The sequence below is a fragment of the Apus apus genome, chromosome 1, assembly GCF_020740795.1.
Source record: "Apus apus isolate bApuApu2 chromosome 1, bApuApu2.pri.cur, whole genome shotgun sequence".
NCBI classification, from domain to species: domain Eukaryota; kingdom Metazoa; phylum Chordata; class Aves; order Apodiformes; family Apodidae; genus Apus; species Apus apus.
Genome location: NC_067282.1, coordinates 68,835,155 through 68,860,662, shown reverse-complemented (window position 1 = coordinate 68,860,662; position 25,508 = coordinate 68,835,155). Strand labels below are relative to the sequence as shown.

Here is a 25,508-nt window from a genome sequence, read left to right as displayed (position 1 = left end):
CCAGCTGCAAAATGAGTGGTACTTAGCCAAGTTATGGGGACTGGGATCAGGAAATCAGATCAGTGCATGTACCTCTTCTCCTGACATTGTTGTATAGCTTATAATTCTTCAGGACTTGAGAACCTCTCTCTCAATTTGAACCCCCTTAAAAATTCGAAGATGTGATTTCTCATTCCTTGTACTATTAGGACAGTGCTGTCAGTGAGAAGGAAGTCTATTTGAGCCACTGGAATCTGTCAACTTAGCATAAGCCTCTGTGGAAACAGAAGGCTAAGGCTGAAGTTCAAAGATGATAGTCGAACAAGATTTGCAAGTCAGAGGCTTGAAATTGCACAAAGGGAAGATCAAACAGCCTCTTTCTTTTAACAAGCATTTCGTTTCTTTAGGGGACTGGACATTTTTCATCCAGAAAATAAATGCAGAAATTTCATGCAGAAATTAAATGCCATCATTGATACATATAACAAAATGTTATCCCTGACACACACATTGTCAACTGCCAGCTCATCAGCATATCTGGGAATCCATAGAGGTGGTCCCTAAAAAGCTGGATTCAGACCAGTTGTCAGCAGAAATCACAATTTCAACCTGTCTCTGAAGGGGAAACCCTGATTTTTATGGATAATTTTAGAAGTGGCTCCAAGCCTGTGTCTTATCACTTTAACAGCCCAGACCACAAACTTAGGCCCATGGAACAACTACCCTAGCCCCACCCTTCTTCCCCAGTCTTTTCAAAACTCAGGCAGGCTGGAGAATCATAGTTCTGTATCATGACAGCTTCACAGTTTCTGAATTTTGTTTTTGATCCATGTTGGATTACACCCAAAATTTTTAAGCATTTTAATGAAGCACAGTTGTATTAAAATGTCTATTCAGCTTTTGGAATTAAAATGTTAAGTATTTTGATTTGGATCCCTCTGTCACCTCTTGGAAGTGCTCAGATAGTCTGCCCTAGACTTGAAATGTTTTGGCTTCCACTAAGCATCACATTCTGACCAGAAAATATTTAGTTGAAAATGTTCCAACACCTCTACTTGAAATTCTTCTGCTATAGTGGTAGAGCCTGAAACACATCTCATTGTTAAATAATTTATATTTATTGCAACCTCCACATTACTTTGAAACAAGCAAGTAAATAGATGCTGAGTGTGGCTTCTGCCAATGCTGCTCATCCCACAGTGGATCACCATGTTGCTGTAGGCATGATACCCCTGCTGAACCATACTGGACCTATTTGACTATGTGCATGCATTGCTTGTTGGGTGTTGTACCTTTTGTGCACAGCAGCTTTGCCTGCCCACATCCTGAGAAATGTGATAGTTTTTTAGCTATTGGTCTTTCACACTGTGCCAGATAAAGCAGTCACATTCTTCCAGATCGTTTAAAAATTTTGCTTGATAAATATCAGCTGCTATACTGAAAAAATAGCTGAATTCCTCTAAGATCCTAAAATTTCAGCACTGATACCAGTGTTTAAGGAAGGGGATGTGTGTCGGGCGGTGGAAAAAGGGACAGAAAGACTTTCAAGAAAAAGGCACAACGTTGTAACATAGCTGTCTCACAAGTAAAGTAAAAGATCTGTCAGATGACTGAGGCCATCTTATATATGATTTAAAATGCCCTAGGTGTCTGTTTTGAAGCCCTTGCTGGTTTGTACAGTTGTATCATACAATTTGTTTCATAACAGTATTTAGCTTCAGCTTAAGACCAGTTTTAGGTTTTTGTCCATCTTTCTAATTTTGGCAGTCTGCGTGCCAGAGGCTGAGGCATCCCAAAATGACACAATGTTTAGTCAAACCCAAACAGATTTATGGCAATGCCCTTAATATATTTTTCAACCTTTCTTAAAGGCTTCCTGCATTCGATCTGCCTTGATGACCCCATGGTTGATGTCATTGCAGACTGGAAGGTGGTAGGGGGAGCTGGACTCCGGCGCACTTGAGATGACACTGGAAAGATGTAACATGTTGGTTGAATGTATATCATGTTCCTCTCTTGTGCCTGGTGTGCAGCTGTGATAAAAGCCTCCAGCTGCAGCCGGCTAGCAGATGTTTTAGTTCAGGTAGCTGAGTCCTGTGCAGTCGGTGGTGGAGGTGTAGGGATTCAGTGCTACACTGGTGTCAAAGCACCTCCAGTGGTGCAGGAAAGTAGAGGGAATGTTTAAGTAGTCTTCATCCAAGCTGGATGAGTGCTGTCAAGTAGTTTTCTCAATTCTTGCACCAATTTGTCTTGATTGCATTGATACTCTCTTGGCATCCACATCCTGTGATTATTCCAGTGAGCACATTTATGATGAGGAAGGTTTGTAGAAAGAATAGATTTCAGGAAAAGCTCACTGACAACAAATTTTGTGTTCAAAATTGGCAGTGTCTGCACTCAAAATTGCCTTTGAGGAGTTAAAGATTCAGTCAAGCAAGGGAGAATATAAACAGGGCAGGTGACCCAGGAGTCGCGTCCAAACTGCTCAAGCTTCTACAGTGCACATCTTGCTGGGAGCCTGTTGCATTTAAACAGTGTACTTGGAACTACCAATGGAAATCATAGGGAAGTAAGTTTCAATTTGGACTAATTTTAACTAGCATAATCTGTTTGTGAGTGGAAGTATTTGATGACATATATTTATAGATTTGTTTCTTTCATTTTGTGCCTTTAAAAAGGAATGAAAATTAGTTTGTAAAAAACCCTAAAGTATGATGGAATCATTTGCAGCTGTAAGTTCATTCAGCCTGTCCCTTTTTTGACAATGTTGCTCATCTCAGGGCTATGTAATTGTAATTTTTAAAATTTTATTATTTTTTTTTTTGTCAAGCCATTGCAGCCTTCTTCCTGTTTTCTTATGAATGTGGTTTAGGCATGACTTGTGATCCTTCAAACACAGGCAGTGGCATCATTTACAGCACCAGTTCCTTCAGTAGAACCCACAAGAAATAATTCCCTATCTCTCCCTTTAAGCCATGCAGGTGCATAATTCTAGGCAAATCATAGAATGGTAGGGCTTGGAAGGGACCTCTGGAGATCATCTAGTCCACCCCTCCCTGCTAGAACAGGATCCCTTAGAGCACATTGCACAGGAACACAACCAGGTGGGTTTTGAATGTCTCCAGAGATGGACACTCCACAACCTCCCTGGACAGCTTGTTCTGGTGCTCTGCTACCCCCAGAGTAAATAAGTATTTTCTTATATTTAGGTTAAACCTCCTGTTTGCCAGTCTGTGACCATTGCCCCTTGTTCTGTGACTGGACACCAGTGAGAAGAGTCTGGACCTATCCTCCTGACACCCGTCCTTAAGATGTTTATAAGCCATAATGAGATTCTCCCCTCAGTCTGCTTTTCTCTAGGCTAAACAGACCCAGCTTTCTCAGCTTTTCCTCATACAGCAGATGCTCCAGTCCCTTAATCATCTTAGTGGCCCTGTGCTGGACTCTCTGTGGTGATCTGCCCTGCTCTCCCTTGTCCTTCTTGAACTGGGGAGCCCAGAACTGTACAGAGTACTCCAAGTGAGACCTTACTAGGGCAGAGTAGAGGGGGAGGAGAACCTCACTTGACCTGGTAGCCATGCTATTCTTAAAGCACCCCAGGCTGGCATTTGCCCTCTTGGCTGTGAGCGCACATTGTTGGTCATCCCAACACCAGCTTTCTCACTGTGGAGCTTAACTTCCCCAGAGTGTATTTCAGTGATCTGGCTGATTTGTTTCCTTTTAAAGATGTGCTTTGTCCCAGGGAAGATGTAATCCACTGTAAATTTCCTTATTTTCAAGTGTGATAGATGAGCTACTGGTTAAAATGCATGTGAAGAGGAAGTGCTTTTGCCCTTTCTGTCCCAAGCTTACTGATTTTTATGTGTCTGTCTCCTCTGTAAAATGGAGCCAAAATGCACTCCAATGCCAAAATAGAGAGTTGTTGAATTTTACTAATAACACAGGTTTAATAATTTACAATATGTGAAGCACTTTAAGGTAACGGGGAAGAAAGAGGCCCCCAAATCCATAAAAGTGTGTTTCTGTGGTTTTTTTTCCATGCTAGCATTTTCCCTGTACATTATCAGAAAGGAATGGCGTGCTCTGTGAAGGGCATGACTCATTCTTACTTCTAATTTTGTGATCACTGATACTGACTAATGAGAGTCCATAAACTAGAAGAGATTAAGTCTAGTCAGAGTCAAACAGATCCTTTCCAAGGAACTTGATGTTGCCATAAGGACCCCAGCAAAAAATCCACACCACACAATGAAACCTAGCCCTGAGCGATGGTGGAGAAAGTGTTTAGGACAGGCTGGGTTGTGAGGGACAGCAGGGCCCATGCTGCAAGTAATGATGCTCTGCAGCCTTGTACAGTCCTGGGGTAACTTATTGTGGACAAAACAATAGAGACCCCTGTGTCCCAACTGTATTTTCAAGGAATTATTTTGCTTCTCCCATTTATTTGAGTGTTGTGTTCTTCAGGCTCCTTCCTAAATTGCTGTGGAGTGCTGATACACTCTAATAAGTGGTTGCCCACTTCCAGCCTAGAAGTGGCTTTGATCCTTGGATGAATGAAGCGACACTTGGACACATATTTTTAGCACAGTATTTTGGGATCTTTCTGGCTGCTAAGTGCTATAAGAGTGCTGTGCATCATTATGGAATAAGTTGTGTCACCTTGTAAGTTAATTTCTAATTACACAATTACTTTATGTGGCATTAATAAAAAGTAATGTGAGATTTTTCACCAAACTCTAATTTTAAGTAAATAATTTTTTTTTATACCAAGTGATTTATTAAATTAATTCTTTATTAGGCCTAATTTAGATTTGAAGCCATTTTTGCTAGTGCCTTGGCATAAAATTATTACATAATTAGTAATACAGTTGTCATAAGTAATGGTTTTACTTAGAACAAATTAAAAAGGATTAGATTATTTTAAGAGGGAATCAGTCTCAGAGGTAATAATAATAACGAATAACTTACTTCATTACACCTTTCCTATGCTTGATCATCCTTTGGAATCATGATTTTATAGAGGTCACCTCACCTGCTGTTCTTCCTGTACAGCAGCCACTTCTGGGGTGGAACATGTCACATATTATTTTACATTCCCTCAGCAACTAATGAAGTTTGTGGGGTGCAAGTGGTTTCAGCTTCAAGCTTCTGCCAGATGCTACCACCCCACAGCAGGGACAGCTGAATGGCTCATGGAGCAGCCCCTTCCCTAGCAGTTTTACAGCCAGCTTGGTAAAGTCAAACAACATCAATTTGTTTCATGCTAATCGAGTGAGCTGTAAAGTGCAGCAGCTGACCCAGGAGCTGTTTGGTTGTCCCATATGTGGGAGCTGCAATCTCTGGGAGAGAGGTTTGATGGAGAGCTGCAGGCCATAATGCCCTCAGCCATCCCAGCACAATTTGCTGAGCGAGTGCACTCTCTAACAGAGCAGGCATTTAGTGTGGGAAGAGGAGGAGAGCTTAGCTGCTTCGTCAGCAGAGGGAATGGAAGGAGGTAGAACATACAGACACTTGTTGGAATTTGTTTGGGATTCTGATGTTAACACCTACACTTAAGTATATGGGAGGGACAGAGGGAGAGGTGTGTAACCATCTGAGAAGTTGACGCCTCTGATTTTACCTCAGCCACAATGTGGGCTCTAGACATATGCACTAGAAGACATTTTGTCTCAGTGTTCTTTTGCTCAGCAGGCCTCTGAGGTACCCCAGACGTCTGTTTTGCTCTGTTACTAAATTTGGTAGTTTCACATCCTGCAATGCATGTGTAGTGCTCAGAGCTGCTGTCATTAAGTATTGATACCATTAGGCTAGGGAGGATTTCTATGAGAGCAATGTAGTACTGTAGCTGTGTCTTGTTTCTCCTCAAAGGGGCTGAAAATCTTCACAGGTTCTTCCAGGTCTGAACCCTGGATTGGTATTTGTAGTGAGGCTTGCTGAGGTCAGGTCTTTTACTGCTTTGGTTTTAGATGTTTAAAGCTTCTCGCCTGTGGAACTCACATGCCTGAATATAAAATTCATAATCTGAACAGGGAGAGAAAAAACTCCAAGCAGAGTGATCCCTGGAAGGTCCTTGCTGCAGGAAACAGGCAGGCATGGTGAGGGAAGTCTGAAGTCTGTGATTGAGCGGGTAGGGAGAGCGGGGGAGATCACCAGTAGTTGCAGCTGCCTACACCTTTCCTTTTATGCCGATTGTAAATAAATTGCTTTATCATTACCTGCACCCTTTGTCTCCAGGCTTCTGAGGTGTTGAAAGCTCCAGTTAAATGGCTTGCCCAAAGAAAACACTGTCACATTTGCATAATATTTTCATAGACACTGAGCTCAACCTGAGCCTGAAGGTAGACAGGGATGTTCCCTGCATATTTTATATTTCCATCCTCAATTCCCACCAAAGCTAACTCTAAATTGTGGCATAGACATGTGTATAATAAAGAGAGAGATGGCTGAGAGGTCTGAATTTGTCTGGGGTATTTCCAGACACTCTTATTTTAAGAAGCTACTTCACCCCATGGAAAACTCTGAAATAGTGTTATTTAGAAAGAAATCGGCTTCCATTTCACCTCTTTTCTCAGTATTCCTCTTCCCCCATTCTTCATTACTAGGGACATCTGCATGAAAACAGAGTCTTTTTTTTTATATCTTGGGAGTTCATCTGCCTCTGCTGATTATCCCCTCCCTCCCCTCTCCTTCTGAAGTCATTATCTTCTGATTGCATTACATTTGCAGCCATCCCACCACGGTCTCTCTTCTCATCAAGATTCTCAAGCTAAGCAGAGGAAAGGATAGGTCAGCTTGCTGAGAGAAAAACTCAAGGAAATACTGGCCCTGGCAAAAGGAATGCTGGTGTCCAGTCTGTGTCACTGCCTCTCCCAGCCACCATCATGCTCAGCCACAGGTATTCTTGTAAAGGCATAGTGACCCCAGTCAAGTTTCTCACACAGATAGTGTCAGAACAAGAGTTGGAGGAAGTATTTTTTACAAGATGTGTGTATGCTGCAAAATGCAATGTCATTCATGTTGCCTACCCTGCAGATGTTTTCAAGCTGGAATTGAATTAAAGAAACTTTCATGACAAGAGTGGGGGGAGCAACTGGAGATGCAAAATCCTGCTCATTTCCATGAAACTAGAATTTGAAGCCTTAATTACAACAGAGTAACACTCAGCCTTGCTCTGGACAACTAATATTTGTTTAACTGAAGTGGAACAGCTTCCTTAGGAGAGATTGGGGGAGATGCTTCTCAGAATAAATGTGACCAAAGTTTGTATCCTCACTTTAAGTGAAATAGTGGATTTTGTCTTGGGTCTACTGTGCCCTGTTACAGGAATGTAGTTTTGCCAGTTGATCTTCCTGTGTGCTAGAAAAAAAACCCACCTTTTATCTGTTGAAGCATCTTAACAGATATGAGAAATGGTGGAACTATCTTGATGAGTATCATATGACAGGAAAGGGCACAGAATTATTATGGCTTAGCTAAGGTCACAAAATAAGTCAATACAAGAGTTGGCTGCAAATCCTGATTTGGGCTTGATTTTTAGGATACTCATGTCAAACAGTCTGCATCCACAATTATCCTATCTTTTATTTTGCTGAACCCCTTTAGAAGTTTAAAACCAAATTCCTACGTCTGCAGTGTTTTTCATATTCGTATTTCCCTGCCCTTTCTTCCTTCAGCCAGAAAAGCAGGCTCCAAAATATGATGTTAAAATTGTATCTTAAAGGTAGAACTTCAGAGTTCTTAATCAGACTTTGTATAGTAGACTTGGGAAACAGGTCTCCTAATAATTTTTTTCCACTGGACCCATCAGAAGAATATTGATTCCTTGTCTGCTCCTAACTACATGCCAGTGGTGTCACAAAGACATTATGCTTGTTTCCATTGTTTTACTCTGTCTTCTTCTTTGAAAACATTAAAAGCAATGGGAATAGGTCCCTCTTATTTCTTGTAGCAAAACCCATACCTGTCCAAGACAGCAGCAAGGCCATAATGGTAATGCAAAGCGAGAGGCAGAGAAATTTGTAAACAATTTTGTACAGGGTTAGAATGACAACCTTTTCTTCCTAGACAGATGCCTAAGCTGTTCTGGTTTTCCCCAGGAGGCATTGCAAAGGTAATTCTAACTAACAGCTCCAATACGTGTGTACACTGTGTATCTCTGGATAGGGGATGCCAGCAAATATTGAATTTACTTCTAGAATTAAGTGACCATGCAACAGCACATTATTGAATTTAATGCTCCTTCTGTATTGCGAAGAGTATCAGTGATAGAAATCAGTGTAAATGTAGGATGATCTCATTTCCCAGTATCGCATTACAGCTGGTAGCTCTGCAGTGTTATTGCAAAGGTTTGGATTTTGTCCCCTATGGGGATTTTCTTGATTTAGGTCTAAATAGGATGATTTCTGTATGCAAAAGAGACTGCTTAACTTGAAACCAACTATTTATGCAGAATGAATATCCCTATGGATACTTCCCAGGGTTGATCCATACTTACAGATGATAAGGGAGTTGGCTAGGTTACTCCTATTGTATATCCTTTAGGGAGACGAGGCAGAAAATACGTCTGAGGCCAGCAGCAGCACAGCATCTGGTGATCCCAGCACGTATCCTGATTCATGTGCTATATACTGTCTTTTTTTTCTTGTCTTTAAAAAAAAAAAAAAAGAGCAACAGAGAAATTCACATTGTTGAAGTTAATTGCTGGATTAAGTTGCTATTTGTCAGTGTAATTTGTATTATAACTTACAGCCGAGTAACTCTCAGATTTTATCAATGTGTTTCAAATTGTTTAATAACAATATTAAAAAAAAACAACAAACAAGCAATGCCACCTGTTTTCACCCCACCCCTTTTAAAATTTGCCTGTTCTGAAGGCTTCCATCAGTGTAATAGCCAGCTCTGCGAAAATTCCTACTAAATAAATTATCACCAGGAGTCTCAAAATCCATTACCATAAAGCCATTTTCTCCTCCCCAATCAATGGCCTGCTGTGTTCCTGCTAATAGGACTGTACACACATGTTGCACAGAAAGGAATTAATTTACAGGTTCCTCAGACTTTTTTGTTTGGTTTTACTGGTGGAGAGTGGGCAGGAGAGGAATACTGTGGGAGGAATCAGAAACTATTTCACTGAACTCAATGTTTATTGCAGAGAATGTATCCTTCAGTCTGTAGAAAGGGACACACATTTGACTTGCACATTGGAAGAAAATTTTCTGTGCTGATTCATAGCAAAAATGGGAGAAAGGCAGAAAACAGGAGGGACACTCTAGGGAATGTCACTGCTGCCTTTATTTGGGGCATCCTTTGTGGGCAGAAAAATGTCTGAATATTCTGCTACTGGTTTACAAATGTACCGTAATTGTTTCCAGTCATATCCTTCCCTAGTTCAGTCTTTCTTTCATTCTATATTTCTGTCATCATATATTCAGGCTGATTCCGTGCTTTTGCAGTCCTGGCCATCCCCCACCCAGTCTGCTAGTACACTGAAATAATTTTATTCTTTCTCATTTTGTACAAAGTGTATCTTTATTTAAAAAAAAAAAGAAAAAAAAAAAAGAAAGAATAATCATTGGTATTTCTTTTCTTTTTCTTTTCAGGTAAGTGGCCATTCCTGTTTTTGTAAGACTGGTGAACAATCGGCAAGCCTCAGTTCTCAAAGGTACTCTTTGTGGTGTGGTTTCTTTCCAAGCACCTTGAAGTATTTTCCTCATCTGAGTTTGTATAGCTCCTCAGCAGGAGGTTCGAGATAGATTACCTGGGATTTAACCTTAACCAAACAATAATTTCCCTTCTTTGATTTCTAGGGTTTAGTCTAGCCTTACTGAGGTGCCCAGAAATAAGGAGCCAAAGGTGCAGTGGCAGAAGAGATTGTTCAAGGATCTTCAACCACTAGGAGTAAAAACATGAAAGACTGTTAGCACAGTGGGGGGCAGGCTGTGCAGAGCTCTTCCAAACACTGGGACAGCTTATACAGGTGCACTGCCTCTTTCATAGTCTGATTCCTTTTGCATTATTCTCAAAGGGTGCCTGTTTGAGGAATGCTGTGGAGACATATGTGTGCACCAGAGCCAGTGTTCAAAATAGTTTGTACACATTTCTAAATCTGACAGGGCTGATTGCTACCAGCAAATATCTGACTGTATTGTTTGCTGCTGCTGCTTCTGGAGAGGAGGCATTGCTCAATACTGCCAACCAGGACCATGTGAAAACAATTGGTTAGGCCTCCAGAAACATATAATTGACTTTAATAGTTGTGAAGTTTTTAAGTCATCTACTTCTACTTGGTTTGTGTTTGGTTGTTTTTGTGTGTTTTGGTGTTTGGTTTTGTTTTGTTTTTTTTTTCAATTGGGAATCTGAACAATTTTCTTTATTTTTTTTCTCCTATAGCATGAAGGTGTTCATTTAAAAAAGAACATAATGACACTACATGTATTCTGAGGATTGCAGAGATGCATCGTCAGGGACAAAATCTTGATGACATAAGCAGAGTCAATCATTGGGGAGAGTATTGACACACCATGAGACTGATGTTACTTCAAATGAAGGGTTTTAAGTGCATTTCCATGGGAAGGAAAAAACTAATGTTAAATTACTCATATGCAGAGAACCCCAGTTCCCTTACATGTAGACAATTTTAAAGGTCTCTGATTTGTTGCTTCATAGTCTTTGGTGCTGAATGGGCAATTAATTCCTGCTGTGACCAAACCATTGTCTCAAATGAGTTAGTTGGACACAGCCCTGAGTATTACCAAGAAATGAAAGTCTGGAACACATTAAATATCAATATTAATTAATGAGTCTTGTACGCATACAGGAAATTGCCTTAAACCTTCAACCTTCTGAAAATATCTTCAAGTGGGATTACTGACATAAAGGATTTGATCTAATTATCAGTGCTAATTTCCTTTATGATGGTGGTAGTAACACTGCTGTTAAAAAGGCACAGTCAAGATTAGTCACCTACAGTATTAGTGTTAATCCTTTATCAGTATTACTAATATTTTAAAACTACATCCTTTAGAAATCATTACCAGTCCTGCTTCACAGTCTGTTCGGCAATTAGATGGCTCAATTTTCTTGTTCTGTTGTGCTGGGGTTTGGATTTTATTTCTTGAAGCTTTCTTCTCCTGAAATTGTCATTATTGGTTACACTTCTGCAGCTTTTGTGTGATTTGAAATGGTAGCTGTAGCTCTTAAGAGTAGGAGGCAGGTAGATAGATTGAAATGATTTAGCAAGATTATGTGTTCTTCCCTCTGGCTTAGCCATTAGAGGTAAGCAAACTCTGTGAAATAAACAAAATCCAAGAAAATGGTGATGAGGGGACAGGAGAATAATGTCCAAAAACCAGCATCTGGAAGGTACAGCACCTTCATCTCCCTTATGTGATTATTTTTTTTTTTAGGTGTGCAGAAAGTAAGCAATTGTGAGGAGGCCCACATCTCACAAGAAAACAAGCTCAAAACCTGGCAATTTTTTTGCTGGGACAGAGCAGAAAGGCCTTGTGGAGACAATGGGAGGAGTATAGTTCCCCTACCACTTCATGGTGATGGGAAGGAGATACCTGCTCCATTAGCTTCCTGGGAAGCAGGGACTCTCAGCCCCATCAGTCATTGTGCCTTAACAGGCTGAATTATATCAGGGGAAAAAAACCAAAACAGCCCACAAGGGCTTGGATGCCTTGTAAGCCCCAGTATCTGCCAAAAGAGTATGTAGTCTAGAGAAGGCTCCTGTAAGAGCCCACCAGCTCAGTTCCCTCTGGGAACAGAGAAAACTCAGCTGACAACCTGCTGCCTCCAGTGCTGATGCAGAGTCAGCTGCCTGTCTGTGCAGTTCATTATCTGGTACTTGGATCTTAGTGAATAAAGTTGCTGCTGAAGAAATCCCACAGCCACCAATGTCATATCAGACAGAACAACCTGCTATCAGCTCTTAAATGTCCAACTCATCAACACAGATTGGTTCCTCTGAACAGCAATCCCATGCAGGGATCAGTTTTCCCTTGACACTCCTTTTGTTTTTGTTTTTTCCTCTGTCCTGATTTTCTTTCTTATGTACTTTGAATGGTCAAGTGATCTCTTCTTACATAGATCTTTTAGTATTTTAATAGGCATTCAGACCTCATCTGGAAATGAATGTCTTTATTGGTGCTTTGATTTATTTCTAATGATGTTTTATTGACAACTGTTTCTGGGTAATGATCCAAACCTCTGCAGTGCTTTTATATAAACATGTGGTGCTTTGGTAGGGAATAGGAGCTTAGAAGAGGGACTGTATAGCTGGCAGGCTTTGATTCAGCAGTCGTGCCAACAGGTACAGGACCTATCCTTGGCTCCTGAGCAGAAAGCAATTTTAAAAAGTACCACTTTTTAGAGATCTCTCTCACTGCTGTGCATCAAAACAATTGAGCAATAAAGGGCAACGCACAAGATGAATGCAAGAAAATCTGGCAAATTCTTGTGTGACTATGACACCCGCTTGCAGTTCTGCAAATTAGCAGAGATTATAATAACAATAATAATAAAAAAGAGTAAAGACAGTGAATCGCAAAATGCCCTTAATTCACTTATTTTGAAAATTTTTAATTGTACCTTTCAAATGCTCAGGAGCAGATTTCAGAAGAGTAATAAAGCTTTGGTAATATGGCATCTCTCCCCTGTAAACATCAAACTTTCCTGAGCAACAGCAACATTATTGTAGGCCGGGATCTTTATGTAGAATGTATTAATGAGTCTTTTACATATCAAAAGGAGGGAAGGAGGAACACTGGAAGAAAATTCTAGTGATGCAGTTAATAGGTACAGCAGAACAAAGCGCTTCATTTGGAATGAAATGTGAGATGATGTGTAAGATGATGGAGGATGCATGCACATGCAGTTATCCTCTGTGATTTGAAGAAAGAAGTAATGAATGTAATGGGAGCAATCATGAATGTTCATGGTTGTATGCATATGTGTATGTATGCTTAGAACTGGCAAACTCATGTACATGTGTGTACACAAGCACATAGTCTGTATCTTAGTCATCCTATGGCAAGAAACCTCAGAAGGATGAGGAAGAAGGCCTGTGCAGTTTACTCCCTCTCTGATAGATCCAGAAAGCTGGGCATGACTAGTTCTCAAGTCATTTGTCAAAGATCAACCAAGCAGGTGAATAGTACTCTGGCCTTTTGAATTCTTGCCCAACACAATATCCACTGAGAAATAATGCCAGCTGTTCTAGGATCTCTGCATACCAGCAAGTGAGAGAAGGGTACTCCTAGCTAGCATGAGAAAAGCATAAAGGGTTTGTCTGGGATTCTCACATAAAAAATCTCACACACTCTCTCCCCCCACAGCCTCCCAGACCCCAGAGGCCCCAGAGTGAAATAAATAAATGTGTAAAAAAACCTCTAGTAATTTACCTATATTTTGAAAACTTCATGGGGAAAAGGATGAGAGAGCTATTACTTTTTATTTATTTAGTCTTTTAAATTAAAGCACAGTTCTTCAGGAGACGTATGGTGCCTTCTTTAAAAATCTGACACATTCTTCTGATGTTTTTGACTCATCAATGACTGTCTTCTCAAGTTTTCTTTTCACCTTCTCAAAATCAGTCCCATACTGCTGGAACATACCAGGTTCTTTCAGAGAAACTCCATTTGAAGTTTCTAAGCCAAGCCACTTTTGTGATAGGGTGTTGCTAAGAATCACTGAAAGCATTTTCCACTTGTTATACATCATCTATATTTGGCCAAGTACCATATTTAAAAAATGCCTTGTCTAAATCTCCCTGCAAAAATCTCTCCATGGATTAGGCAAACAGTTCTTTCTAGCTGCAGGCAGTATAAGCTTCTGAACTGGAAACCACCTTGTCTGAGAAGAGAAGTATAAAGGAGCAGCCAGACTCTCCTTTAGTGCAAACATGGCTGAAAGTACCATTTTTTCAAGAGAATGGTAGGTCCTGTTCCTCACTGTCTAACTAGTACCAGTCATAGTCTTGTTCTGGGAGGGGCTGAAAATATCTTGCTCATGGAAGGCTTTCTCATTAGGGTCAGAGGTGCCATGGCATTTATCTGAGAAGTAAATGGGGAGGGGGACATTGTGCACCAGTTACATCTGCAGCAACCTCAGAGCTAAACAGTCAGACTTAAACTCTGGCTCCCTGCAGAGATTATGTCATATGCTGTCTGCTATCTGTGGGCAGAGGTGCAGTCAGAAGGGTTGGTTGTTTGTCTGTCTGTCTGCTTGGGTTGCTGTTTTCCTCTGCTTGAAAACATCTCCCATTCCTGACCTACCTAGCTTGCCAGTCCCTCAGCAAACCTCTGGATAGCAGGTACTTAGCTGAGCGACACAGGGAGCATGGGAACCTGCCATGGATGGTCTGTAAATCAGTTTGTGCCGTGCAGCAAGGCTCTAGCTTAATGATGAGTCAGAAGAAAAATGTTATTAATATTTAATGTGCAAGCTGAATGTCTGGCGTGCTGTTATTAGTTACACATCATGAGGGGTGCAGTATCGGCTACCAGTCAATGCAGGTTGCTTCCTCCAATGTTCTCATTCTGCAGACTTAATTCATACTGTATTTTTCCATTCCCTGAGACAAATATCTGCTCTATTTAAAGGAGCTTTGTCAAAATCTTCTAGCTAAATCTTTAAATTGGTGTGCCTAGCTTTCAAGACCCCTTTCTGTGAGACACTTGATTACTTTTGAGTGCAATTCTTCAAGCAGTGGGGCACTACCATCTTTTAACGGGCTTCTGTGCTGCACCTCACACATGAGACTTCATGGGGGAAAGCACTTCAGGGTTGAGCCATAAGAAGTAAGGAGAAGAGATCTGAGCTCTTTGCTTGCCTGGATCTGTTCTTCATGAACAACCTATTGCTTGCCTGTGTTTTGGTTGCAGCTTTCAGGCTGTGACTGGATCACTTAACCAGCAACAGAGTGGTGCTGGTGGAGACTGATGGGTAATCCAGATTCCCAGCTGCAGGAGGAAGCAACTCGCTGGCAGATACTATGCTTCTTCTGGTTCATGCTGGAAATTAGCTGCATCCATAGCCCCATCCTGTGTTGTACTTATGGAGACCCAGGGAAGACGAAATTGTTTCCCATTTGTGATGTCCTCCTCAAGCCCTTACATCCACTGACTTCCTGAAATGGAGGAGACATGGTGTTGCTGATAGCAATTCCAAATGCCATTCACTGGGTGAAGTATGGCTGCGCCCTTGACTTAGAGTCTTCTTGTCCTGTGGCAGCCCATGATGCAACTCTCCAGTAGCATAAGGTTGTATCCATGAGTAGTCCTCAAGGCTGAGAACAGCCTAGGCCAATATTTTGTCTGCAACCAGCTAACTTCTGTAGTCTGTTCTCCTTGTATTCCCACAGCATACATGGTCATTGGACGGGGGACAGTAGGGAATGCGTTCCTGCCTGTTTGCTTTCAGATCTCTTTATGGCCTTGTCGCCCATGAATTTGTCCTGTTGTTTAACCTGATTATACAATCTGTCCCTGCAGCCTCGTATGGCAACAGATTCACTATATGCTATGGCGGGGGGGGGGAGGAAAGGAAAACAAAGGAAAGAAAAAGAATGAAAAACAATACTGCTGGGAGCATTTGCAGCCTCAGTGGTGGATTGGCTTCTTGTGAAGGGAGAAATGCTGAGACTTAGAAGGGTCCTTCTGATTTCACACTGGTAAATGCAAGGGCCTGTCCTTCGCTTTCAGCAACGTTACCCCTCATTCCCAGCAGCACAGCTTAGATTAGATTCAGAGCTTATGAGCTCCTGTGTCATTCATTCCTCTTGCACTAAACTGACCAACTCTTGAAGTCCTACTTGCTTGGAACCCACACCGATAACAAGATGAAATGAAGCAAAACAATTGTATTTATAAAGCCTGTCTCTTCTTATGGCATTTAGAAGGGAGTATGTACAGTTGTACAGTTCTCTTTTGTTCTATTCGTTTTACAAGATATACCCAGTTCCTGTTCATCTTGGAAAAAATGACAAGAAAGGCAACAAACCTGTACACAGGTAATAACACTTTTGGAGTGGCTGCTGAAAAAAATAATGTATGGCTCTCAGCAGAAACAGTTGCTGCTCTGAGTATTAACCCATTTCCCTCCAACCACCTGTATTTTCTCAACCTCAGCTGTTCCTGTTTCTATGGTAGAGTGTGTCTTCAAGGGACTTCACTGAGGCAATCTCTTATCCATCAAATTGGGGTCAGACTTGCTGTAGGACTCCTCACTAAGCCAAGGTGCTCATCTGCACTTCACATGGCAAAATAGAAGTTGTCTTTGAAGTGAAGACTATGAGAGTGAGTTGTTTGACCTGAACAGGCTTATTTTAAGAGTATTCAGTCTCTGCTTAACCAGCCTATTCTGACCACATATTTTATTACTGACAGATTAGAAGTTCAACTCCACAGTGTCATAATTTTGTTATTTCTAAATTTTAGCAAGCATGCTGAGAGTGAATCAAAGATTATAGATGTCTATACACAAACATTTTTTCCTGTAAAAAAAAAATAAACAAAAGCAATTTTAGTGCAGTAGACCAAAACCAACCCAATAAAATTATAGTGTGAGATAGCAGGGAGGGGATAGATGGGCACAGATCATGTTTTGATTTAATTTATTAATATTATCATAAATATTCTTACAAATCACCTGGTTTTGTAAAGTTCCAGTGGCATAATCCTTCAGACTGCAACCTAGTGCCTACTGATGTCAGTGGTAACTGTCAGTAGATTAACTATTCAAAACTGCAAAAATGCAGCAGCTCTTCTCTCAGTTGAATGAAAGTGAAAGGTTCTTTTGAATTGGAATTAAGGTCATGGTAGTTAAAGGTCCTGGACAATTTTACCCACTTCAGAGCATGTGTCCTGAGAAAGAGGCAAAATTCCACTTAGGAATAATTGCATTTATCCCTCCTATTATTCTATTATTCTTTTTCATTCTATACCCGCTTTGGAGGTCCCTCTCCTTCCTGCCCTGCAAAGTAGCTGCATTTCAGTAGGTGAAGTGTGGGGAGTTTGCAAAACATCCAGTGATTTCTTGAGAAGAGGTGAAAATACTGGCTCTAATATTGGTGCTAGTAAGTTGTGTGCATATTTTCTTAAAATTGCAATCAGAGTATAAAGATTTTGCTGTGAATTGTAAAATTAGCCAAAGCTGCCTGGCATGTCGCTGCTGCACTTTTTCTCTTCCACATGACATATTCTTAACTAAGTCAATCATTTACATGGGCTTTAAATTTAATTTAAATGTAATGAATTTAAATTGGGCTTTGCTATATTTCAAGGTTACTTTTCTGTCAGTTAACATTCAGCATGAGAGATTCGACTTCTGGAATTTGGATTCAAGTGCTCTCCCTCACTCTCAAACCACCTCCTCCTTTCCAGCCCCCCTTTGTCTTTACCACCTTTCCAAAGCAAATCCAGCCGCACTGCCTTTAACTGGTTTGTGGCCTAAAGAGGGTACATGGGCAGGAAAAAGGGGTAATACAGCCCCAAACTGCACGTGTTAGGAGTGTGAGTTTTAGTGATTGGAACCAGCAACAGAAAAGCATTACAAGAAGATCAAACAGATACATTTGCAGGAGGAACCGTGCGATTCTCCCTGCACATTAGCGCCTATCTCGGTAATCATCCTCTTCCTCGATCAGAAGCCCTCTTAATCCTCCACCCCGTCGCCCTCCTCCATCAAATCTCCAATACTTCTGAAACAAATCAAATCAAGAATTAACCTTTCAACCATGAAACATTCCTTTGCTGTCGTACGTGTGTCCCCTGTTAATCACTCTGCTGCAAAAACATGAAGCAAAGAGTTACACCATTAGTGGCACTGGACTTCTACGTTGTCTGCATTTGCCCTTGCATGGCTTGTAAACATCCCTGAGCCCATTTCAACATCAGTCTCAGGATGCTTTTTCCCAGGCATAGGGTTGGGGAGATACTGGTCTGTGATGGACACAACCTGAATGAGGTTTTGCAAAGCTTTGGGTTGTCTTCCCACATGTGACAGGCAGCCACTGTCTGTTGACAGGTAATCGTGCATCTTTGTGGGTTGGTGATGTGATGATGCTGGTACACCTAGGGGATCTTGTCTTTATTGTATTTAGATAAAAGTAATGCTCAAAAGGGTCAAGGTGAGCAATGCATGGAGAGAAATTCTAGGCAAAGTAAGGACTAAGTCAGGGGTCTTGAATTTTAAATTATTCAAGAAGAGAGAAAGAGAGGTGGGGTTTTCATACCTTATGCACTCACAGAGCATGATCCCAACACAGTTCTTACAGAAATAAACATGTAAACATTGTGCCTTGGTGTTCTGCTTACATCTGTAAAGTCTCAATGTTTTCTTGGTAATTTCTGCCACATCCCGTATTCCAAACCAAACTCATTCCCACAGCTTTCTATGCTCCTGAAGGTGCCATTTAGCTTTATCAATACCTGGCAGGGATATAAATGGTCAGGGGATATTCACATGTTAGAGCCACTGATTGAATTGTGGCTGCTCTGAGTTGTACCTTTGTTCATTAACGTGATATTGAACCAGATGAAAGATCTGTTAAATTCAGTAGCTTGAGTCCAGTAAGAGCCAGAATATTTTTCTAATACTAAACAAGGGAAAAAAGCCCAAGGGACCATGATGTGTTCAAACCAGGGTCTCCTACCCACTGGCAATGTAAGCTGTCAAGTCCTGCATGCAATGCTGGGGAAAGATGTCCCCATTGCACTTCATAGGGCCATCTCTGTGTTTTCATTTCACTCTGGTTCCTTTTCTGCCATATCAATTTCATGTTCTGTTACATTTTCTTTCTCCTAATTGGAGTTGCCATTAAATGATACCGTTCTGTTTTCTTTCGTCTGAATGTCATCTTCACTCTGAAATAAGGTCAGTGGACCTGTAAATATAGCAGTGTGCTAATTCTCCTTTCATCTTCAAATAAGAATTGGGGTGCTACTACCACAAGGCTTAGTATGAGCTCTGTTATACTGGCTGCAGGCTCACCATGGGTTAACAGGTTTTGCAGGTTGCAAAGCACAGAAGAAATATAGCGGTTCAATAGTAATGAAGTAACAATGTACTAACATAGCAGAAAACGGAGTGAAAATTATAGCATAGCTGATTCATCACTGTGTTATTCTACTTAAACCAGTAGTGAATCAGAGCCAGCAACTTGGGAGAGGTTGATAGAGTCTTTATGAGTTTAGAGCCATTTACCAGTAAACACTCAAATTCATTTTGTTTCATTACGGCCATGATAACCTTACATGTTTGGGGATAGTGACTGTTTTTTTAGTTTTGCTTTGGGTCTGTGTAATTTTTTGTGTGTGTGTGTCTTGAAGGACGAATCTGTGGCTGAGGTTTCTACGTGCTCCTGCCATAAAAAACTGCTTTGGGGAAACGTTAGTAATAAGAGCATAACTGTAAACCTGTAGCAGGTTGTAGTGTCATGGGTCATGTATGGTAAAATTTAAAAGCAGTTTATCACTTCTATGCACTTGTAAATGCAGCAAGCCTTTCTACTCAGTGTTATTCTTGCCTTATAATTAGTCATAGAGTTTTCTTGATCTAGTATTTCTGAGAGTTAGGTAAATAATTTATAGGGTACTCTTCACAAATGGATACAATGTGAATTCAGAGCTAATCCGCTCCTCTGGAGGTACATAAAATTATCAAGCTTATACAAGAGCAAGCTAATTAGGAAGCAATCATCATCAACAACAGCTGTTCTTAGCTGCTCACTGAAAGGAGGAGGCTTCCCTTGCACCATCCACTCATCCATTTCCTCTCCCCAGCTTTCCATGAGACAAGCATCCCAGAGCTACTCTTGTGCACCTATTGTTGCCAGTCACATGCAGCTCAGTGTTCCTGTTATTCAAAGAGGGAATTCACTTCTGCAGCAAGTTATTCCTATTTTGCTAAGGATGGATACATATCTGGGGAGTGGTAGAAGGGGAAGCATGGGAGAAGTGTCCAAAGTGTGTTTTGCCCTGTGGCCCCACTGCAGTATGAGGGCAGCCTCCTATTAACTGCAGTGTTTTTTATGTTTCTATCAACTGTAGTATTTCAGCTGGGATGAAAACTGTGGTAAATGCGCGGCAGAAAAAATGAATTATTTCTATAGCAGTGTTGTTAAAAAGTAATGGCTGAAAATGTTGCAGTCAATCCCCTCACTGACCTCACTTTTGTTCCATTTAACCCCATTATAAGCACTGTTTGGCTTGTTGAGTGGGAGGCAGCATCCCTTAACTTGTGCCTCCAAAGTTGGTAGTAACTCTGAGACATGGAGCATGCATGAACTCGGTAAATATCCTTTTTTTTTTTTTTTGTACTCCCATCACATCAGGTAATGGAAAGCCAAGCCAGATGTTCATTGTTGAAACCAGTATTACCTGCTTATTCAGTGTTCCTGTCTTGGTGCCCATTTAAGTGCTTTCTGCTGGCAGAGACTTTGTCTTGTGCAAATGAGATGGAGTAGTAGGAATCAGCTGTGGAATGTCTAGGGGGAGAGAGAGAGAGAGAATGAGAGAATGAACAAAGGAGTTTTCAAGATCATTGAACTACAGCTTCCTCATAGTCCTCCAGTAAATGGAAGAGCCTTGCCTAAGAGCCGTGAAACTCCGTATGGTGAGGCGATGACATGGTGGCAACAAGATTGGAGGCACATGCTGACGGACGTGCTGACAGCTTTTATCCTCAGAAGTGAATGATTAAAAGGTTTTTAGGACAGGGATTCAGCAAATGTTACATTGCTTTTCCATTTTTTTCTACTTTATTTGAAAGTCTCATCAGAGCAGGCTTCAGCCACCAAAGCTCTGACTCCAGAGAAGGCCAGAATCTGCCACAGAAAATTGAGAGCTGCCTGTGGCCATCTGTGTTTCTTATTGCTCTTCTCTCAGTGACACAAAACACAGGAAAGCTGAGGGCAAGGGACAAGCTGACTGTCAGTGGAAATGTTTTGAGAGACCTTGTGAAAGGTAACCTGCTCCTTAGAAGACAGTGTTATGTCCATCACCTCCATGTTTGATCTTTCCCAGCAATACATGGCTGGCTAGCAGAGGGCTGCTGCTGAAGTGGACAGTGTTGCCAGTGAAGGTCGCAGGCTTCTGTCAACAGAGAAGTTGGTCAATAAACAGCAATGGAGGCAAAACACAGACCAGGATTCCTGGTCTCCTGCTGCCATCCACATGCACAGCAGGAGGCAGAAGCTTCTGAACAGTGGGGCAGTCCCAGCTTCAAGCTTCCCTCTGTAGCACCTGGTGGAAGTAACACCTATGGAGGAGACAGGTTTTCATATCTCATATGGTGGCCTGCTGGTACCATATGCCACCACAGGACTGAGGAGGGGAGATTCAGCTCTCCCACAGACCCATGAGATGCAGAAGAGGAAACTGGGTTTGGGGAGAGGAAATATGGGTGTCAGAAGAAGAATTCAGAGTTGGCAAAGCCTGTGACAGCTTTATAGATGAAACCACTGCCAGATGTTAATTGTTTTCTGTGTGGTTTTCAATTGATCTGTAATTTGACTGTAGATTCCAGGCTTTTATAATAAATTGTGTACAAAACTAGCCACTTAAGGAGATAATAAAGACAAAGGCAGATAAAGCAATAAATTTGGACTTATCCAAGAGCAAGAGATGAGTTAGGGCCTCTTTGGCAGTGCTTTTTTCTTTCTCCTTCCTTTTTTTCTTTTTTCTTTTTTTTTTTTTTTTTTTTTTTTTCTGTAGAGTAGCATGAGAAAACCAGAGCTTTTGTGCTCTGCAAACAAAAGGATGGAAGCGGAAGGTCAAATCCCAGCTGTACTGCAGGCACATTTCTTTTGGTCGGTGATACCTCAGCATCCGTTTAACCTGGCAAATTAAAACTCCCATTTGCTCTGATGGTGCAGGAACCTTTTCACTGATCTGACTTTCTCCTCTGTCTTTGTTCATTTATGTACATCCACACTCATTGGTGTGTCTGTCCCTCTGCTTTTTTTGCTTCTCCCTGCAACAGCTGTTGCCTTCACTTGACATGGTAGAAACCTGCTGGATAGTAATAACTTGCAGACTTTAGCTTCAGTGTGATCTCTTGCAGTTAATTTCAGGGGGTTTAAGTCTGTCTGTATACAGATACTTCTCTCTCCCTCTGGGGCAGCTCCTGGAAAATTATCATAAAGGTTTTGGTAATAAAAATACAGACGGTTGGGTCACTTCAGGTCTTCTGCTCTTTCTGTCCCTCTGCATATGGGGCACAGAGGTTTGGTCCCAAAAAATAATAAAGACTGAGTGTGTGATTATGATTTACAGCATGCAGTGCTGATAGATGGGGTATATAGCACATGTTGGCCTCAGCAGAATGAGTGAGTTTCCCCTTGAAAATAATGGGGTTTTTTTCTCATCAAAGTGTTCTGAGAAAACCAATGGCTTCTGTTTATGTTCTTGCAGGAAAACTGTATAATGTGGTGCTGCAAGTAGTATCAAGGGTGTGTAGGGCCATGTGACATAATAAGTAGTGTAAAACTGACCTAAGAGGATACGGAGGAGGAGTTGCAATGGGTCGGGCACTGTGAGCTGAGCTCTACTCCTGGACTCGCCACTGGTGTGACAGCCTGAGCATCAAGTAGTGGGAAATGGTATTGTTCTGATGCCTTCAGCAAAGCTAAGCTGATTTGCATCACCTGATTGCATGGCCCTTTCCCATCGGCTTTGTGAAGGCTGACAGTGCGATAATATAATTTGCAAAATGCTGAGAACAGCCACTGTGCTGTTGGACAGTTCAAAGGACTCTGCAGGAGGCAGAAGCCCCTACTGTCCTGAAAGCACCGATGAAAAGAGCAAGCATCTGCTTTTTCTCATCCTTGCCACACAGTGACAACTTTGTGCAGTGAGCGGCTGAGAACAGCCAGTTTCTGTCCATACTGCCTTAGGATGCTGTGAATGTACCCTTCTCCCCAGTGCTGTACCTATCTCTTTTGCTTCTTTCATTCCTAGACATCTCTGTATGTTCCATACAGCTGTTTCCAGGTTTGTGTGTTGTTCCAGTAGCTAGCCAGTTTTGGGTATCTTTGGAATTCCTGCTTCAAAGGAGTGTCCCAATCAGGTGACCACCTTAAGCAATCCTTTATGTAGTTCTAGTTGCGGGTTGCTTTTATGTTACCCCCCATATTTCAAGCTTATGCTCCTGTATTGGCAATGTACATTTCAGGGGCTGTATCAGGCTTTGTGTTGGTGTACAAAGGTAGTTGAGGATCTGTGTCTCCCACTGAACATGTGCATTGCCCTTCGTTCTGGTCTGACAAAGGGCATGGCTAAATTTGCACATTTTTGCTACCCTATGAATATCTTTTGAGTGCTTTTGTGATTTGCAGTTGTGTTAGCTGGGGTCACTGGGCGTTTATCTGTCTGGCTATAGTTGGCATTGTTTGGTTCTCTGTCAGTGAATAGGCCCATACACAGTGTTCAGTTGTGTTTGCCAAAGCATGTAAGAAGTGTGTATGCATTTTGCCTCAAAGGTGTGCCCATGCAGTGTTTGCAACAGGCTTTGGGGGTTTTACTGTCTTTCATACTCTGTCATCTCAGTGCTCTGTATGTGTGCATGCTTTTCCTGCCCTGTGACTGTAGCACCCTCTCAGAACAGGATGCCAGCCAACTGCTGGCTCATAATGTGATGTGGACTATCTGTCACATGGGGTTAGCTTTTCTGATGTAGTTTACTATGACAAGCTCTCCTATTGGGTGCATAGATATGAAGCTGAATGTAAGCAAAGCAGCATTGTGCAAGGTGACAAGTTGTATTTTTTTTGTGTGTACCTGGAGTGAGATCACCTTGTAAAATATATTTGGTGAGTCTTCCTTTAGCTGCATAAAAAGTCGTGACATAGACTTCCTACAGCATGATCAGCTTCCCTACTGAAGAGGCAGCTGAGAAACATGAACAGCAAGGGCAGTATTTAATGTCTAGAGGTACTGATGCAGTTTGGTGTAGGGGAGTGCTCAGGTCTGTGAGAGCCAGGGAGCCGAGGGGGGCACTGACAGAGCTTGTAGGAAGCCCAAAGCTAGAAGAGCTGGGGGGAAAAGGGGTTACAGAGAAGCACAGACAAAGCTGTAGTGGAAAAATGTCCTTTTAGTTTATTCTGGTCTTGCTTTTTGTTGAGCAGTAAATCTTCCTATCCCGTATTTAGAACATGTTGCTGACAGATGACACTAGGTAAGCCCTGTGAGCACCAGTATGCCTGGGGATAAGCCCCCATCCCTTTCCCCCTCTCCCTTCCTTTGCTGGCCTTCCACAAGTGACCTGTGATCCAGGAAATGGGCCATTTTATGATCTAAGATAACAATTTCTGTAAAGGCTGAAAGGCTCACTAGGTGCTAGCATTTAGAGATCTGTTGGCTTTTCCCCTTTTGAACTACAGCACTATTTGGTCTTCACTATTTGACAGTAACTCACTATATGTTTCTCATCTCATTGTGTGATCCTCAGAAGCAGAAGGGAAGTGAGAAAGGATTGCTCAGTTTTTTTCCTGTGGTCACAGTGGAGGTGGACAGCAGCTTGCAGTTGAGGAATTTGTCTTACCTCTGGTTTGTTTTTTCTTTTCTCTCTCTGTTGGGCTCTCATCCTTCAGGGTACCTTGAACTTGTCGGCATGTTCAGTCACTTGGAGTACTTTGTTTTCCAATAGCATCCATAGACGAGGCAGCCCTCCCTGCCTGGGGAGTGACTGAGATGTAGAGAGGGGTGGTTTATTAACTGGAGTGAAAAGTGGTGGTGTGTTGGTCTGTTTTTACTTACTTCTCCCTCTGGTGGAATATCTGAGAGAGAAATCGTATCTCAAGGACATCTCTCCTCCCACTTTGGAAACACTTAGCCAGCTAGAGAGGAACTTGAAATATGTCCAGTTCAGCCAAGCCCTGTGATGGGACTTTTATTCCTGCTAAAGAGGTCACTGGGAAGTACCTATTTGAGGAGTTTCAGAGATGAGACCCTTTCCCTGCGGCAGAGATGCCTCTTAGTCTCTAATCAGCTGCTCTCCCAGAGAAATTGTGCAGTCTGTGCTATCATTGGGCAAGTTGCCCTTCCCCAGAATCTACTCCACACCCTGTTTTAATTAAACAGCCTATTCTTTAAGTGACCCTATGCCGTGATGGCTGCTAGAGGACCTGCAGTGTCCGGACAGGCATAATTACTCACTTCAGAGATGCTGTGTTCTGCCATCCAAATGAGAATGCCTTATCCATCCCCTTATCCACAGGTTCCCGTAAGTTTTCTCCTGTCGTGCAAGGGCCAACCTCCTGCAGGTGGGAGTACCCCAGGCTCTCCTGCCTGGCTGTCATTTAAGCTGCCTCCTGCCTTCAGTCCTTTGTGCCACCCCACTGATTCCTTCCCCTTCTGCCTGCAGAAGCCCACAGCTGGGGGACAGGTTTCATGCTATTCTTCTAGTTCAGAGAGAGATTTTGAAGCCCTGAAGGGCCTGTCTTTGTCCCGATGATCCATCAGTGGAAGGTTAGCAGCCCCACAGCTTGAGATGCTGAGTCTTTTGTGGGCAGAAGGGAGAAGAAGGGA

General features: G+C 41.9%; 1 protein-coding gene across 1 annotated transcript in view; it reads left to right on the top strand.

Annotated features, from left to right (window-relative positions):
- LSAMP (limbic system associated membrane protein) overlaps window positions 1-25,508 on the top strand; it is a 1,031,747-nt gene that overhangs the window by 564,185 nt on the left and 442,054 nt on the right. The gene's annotated exons all lie outside the window — the stretch shown is intronic.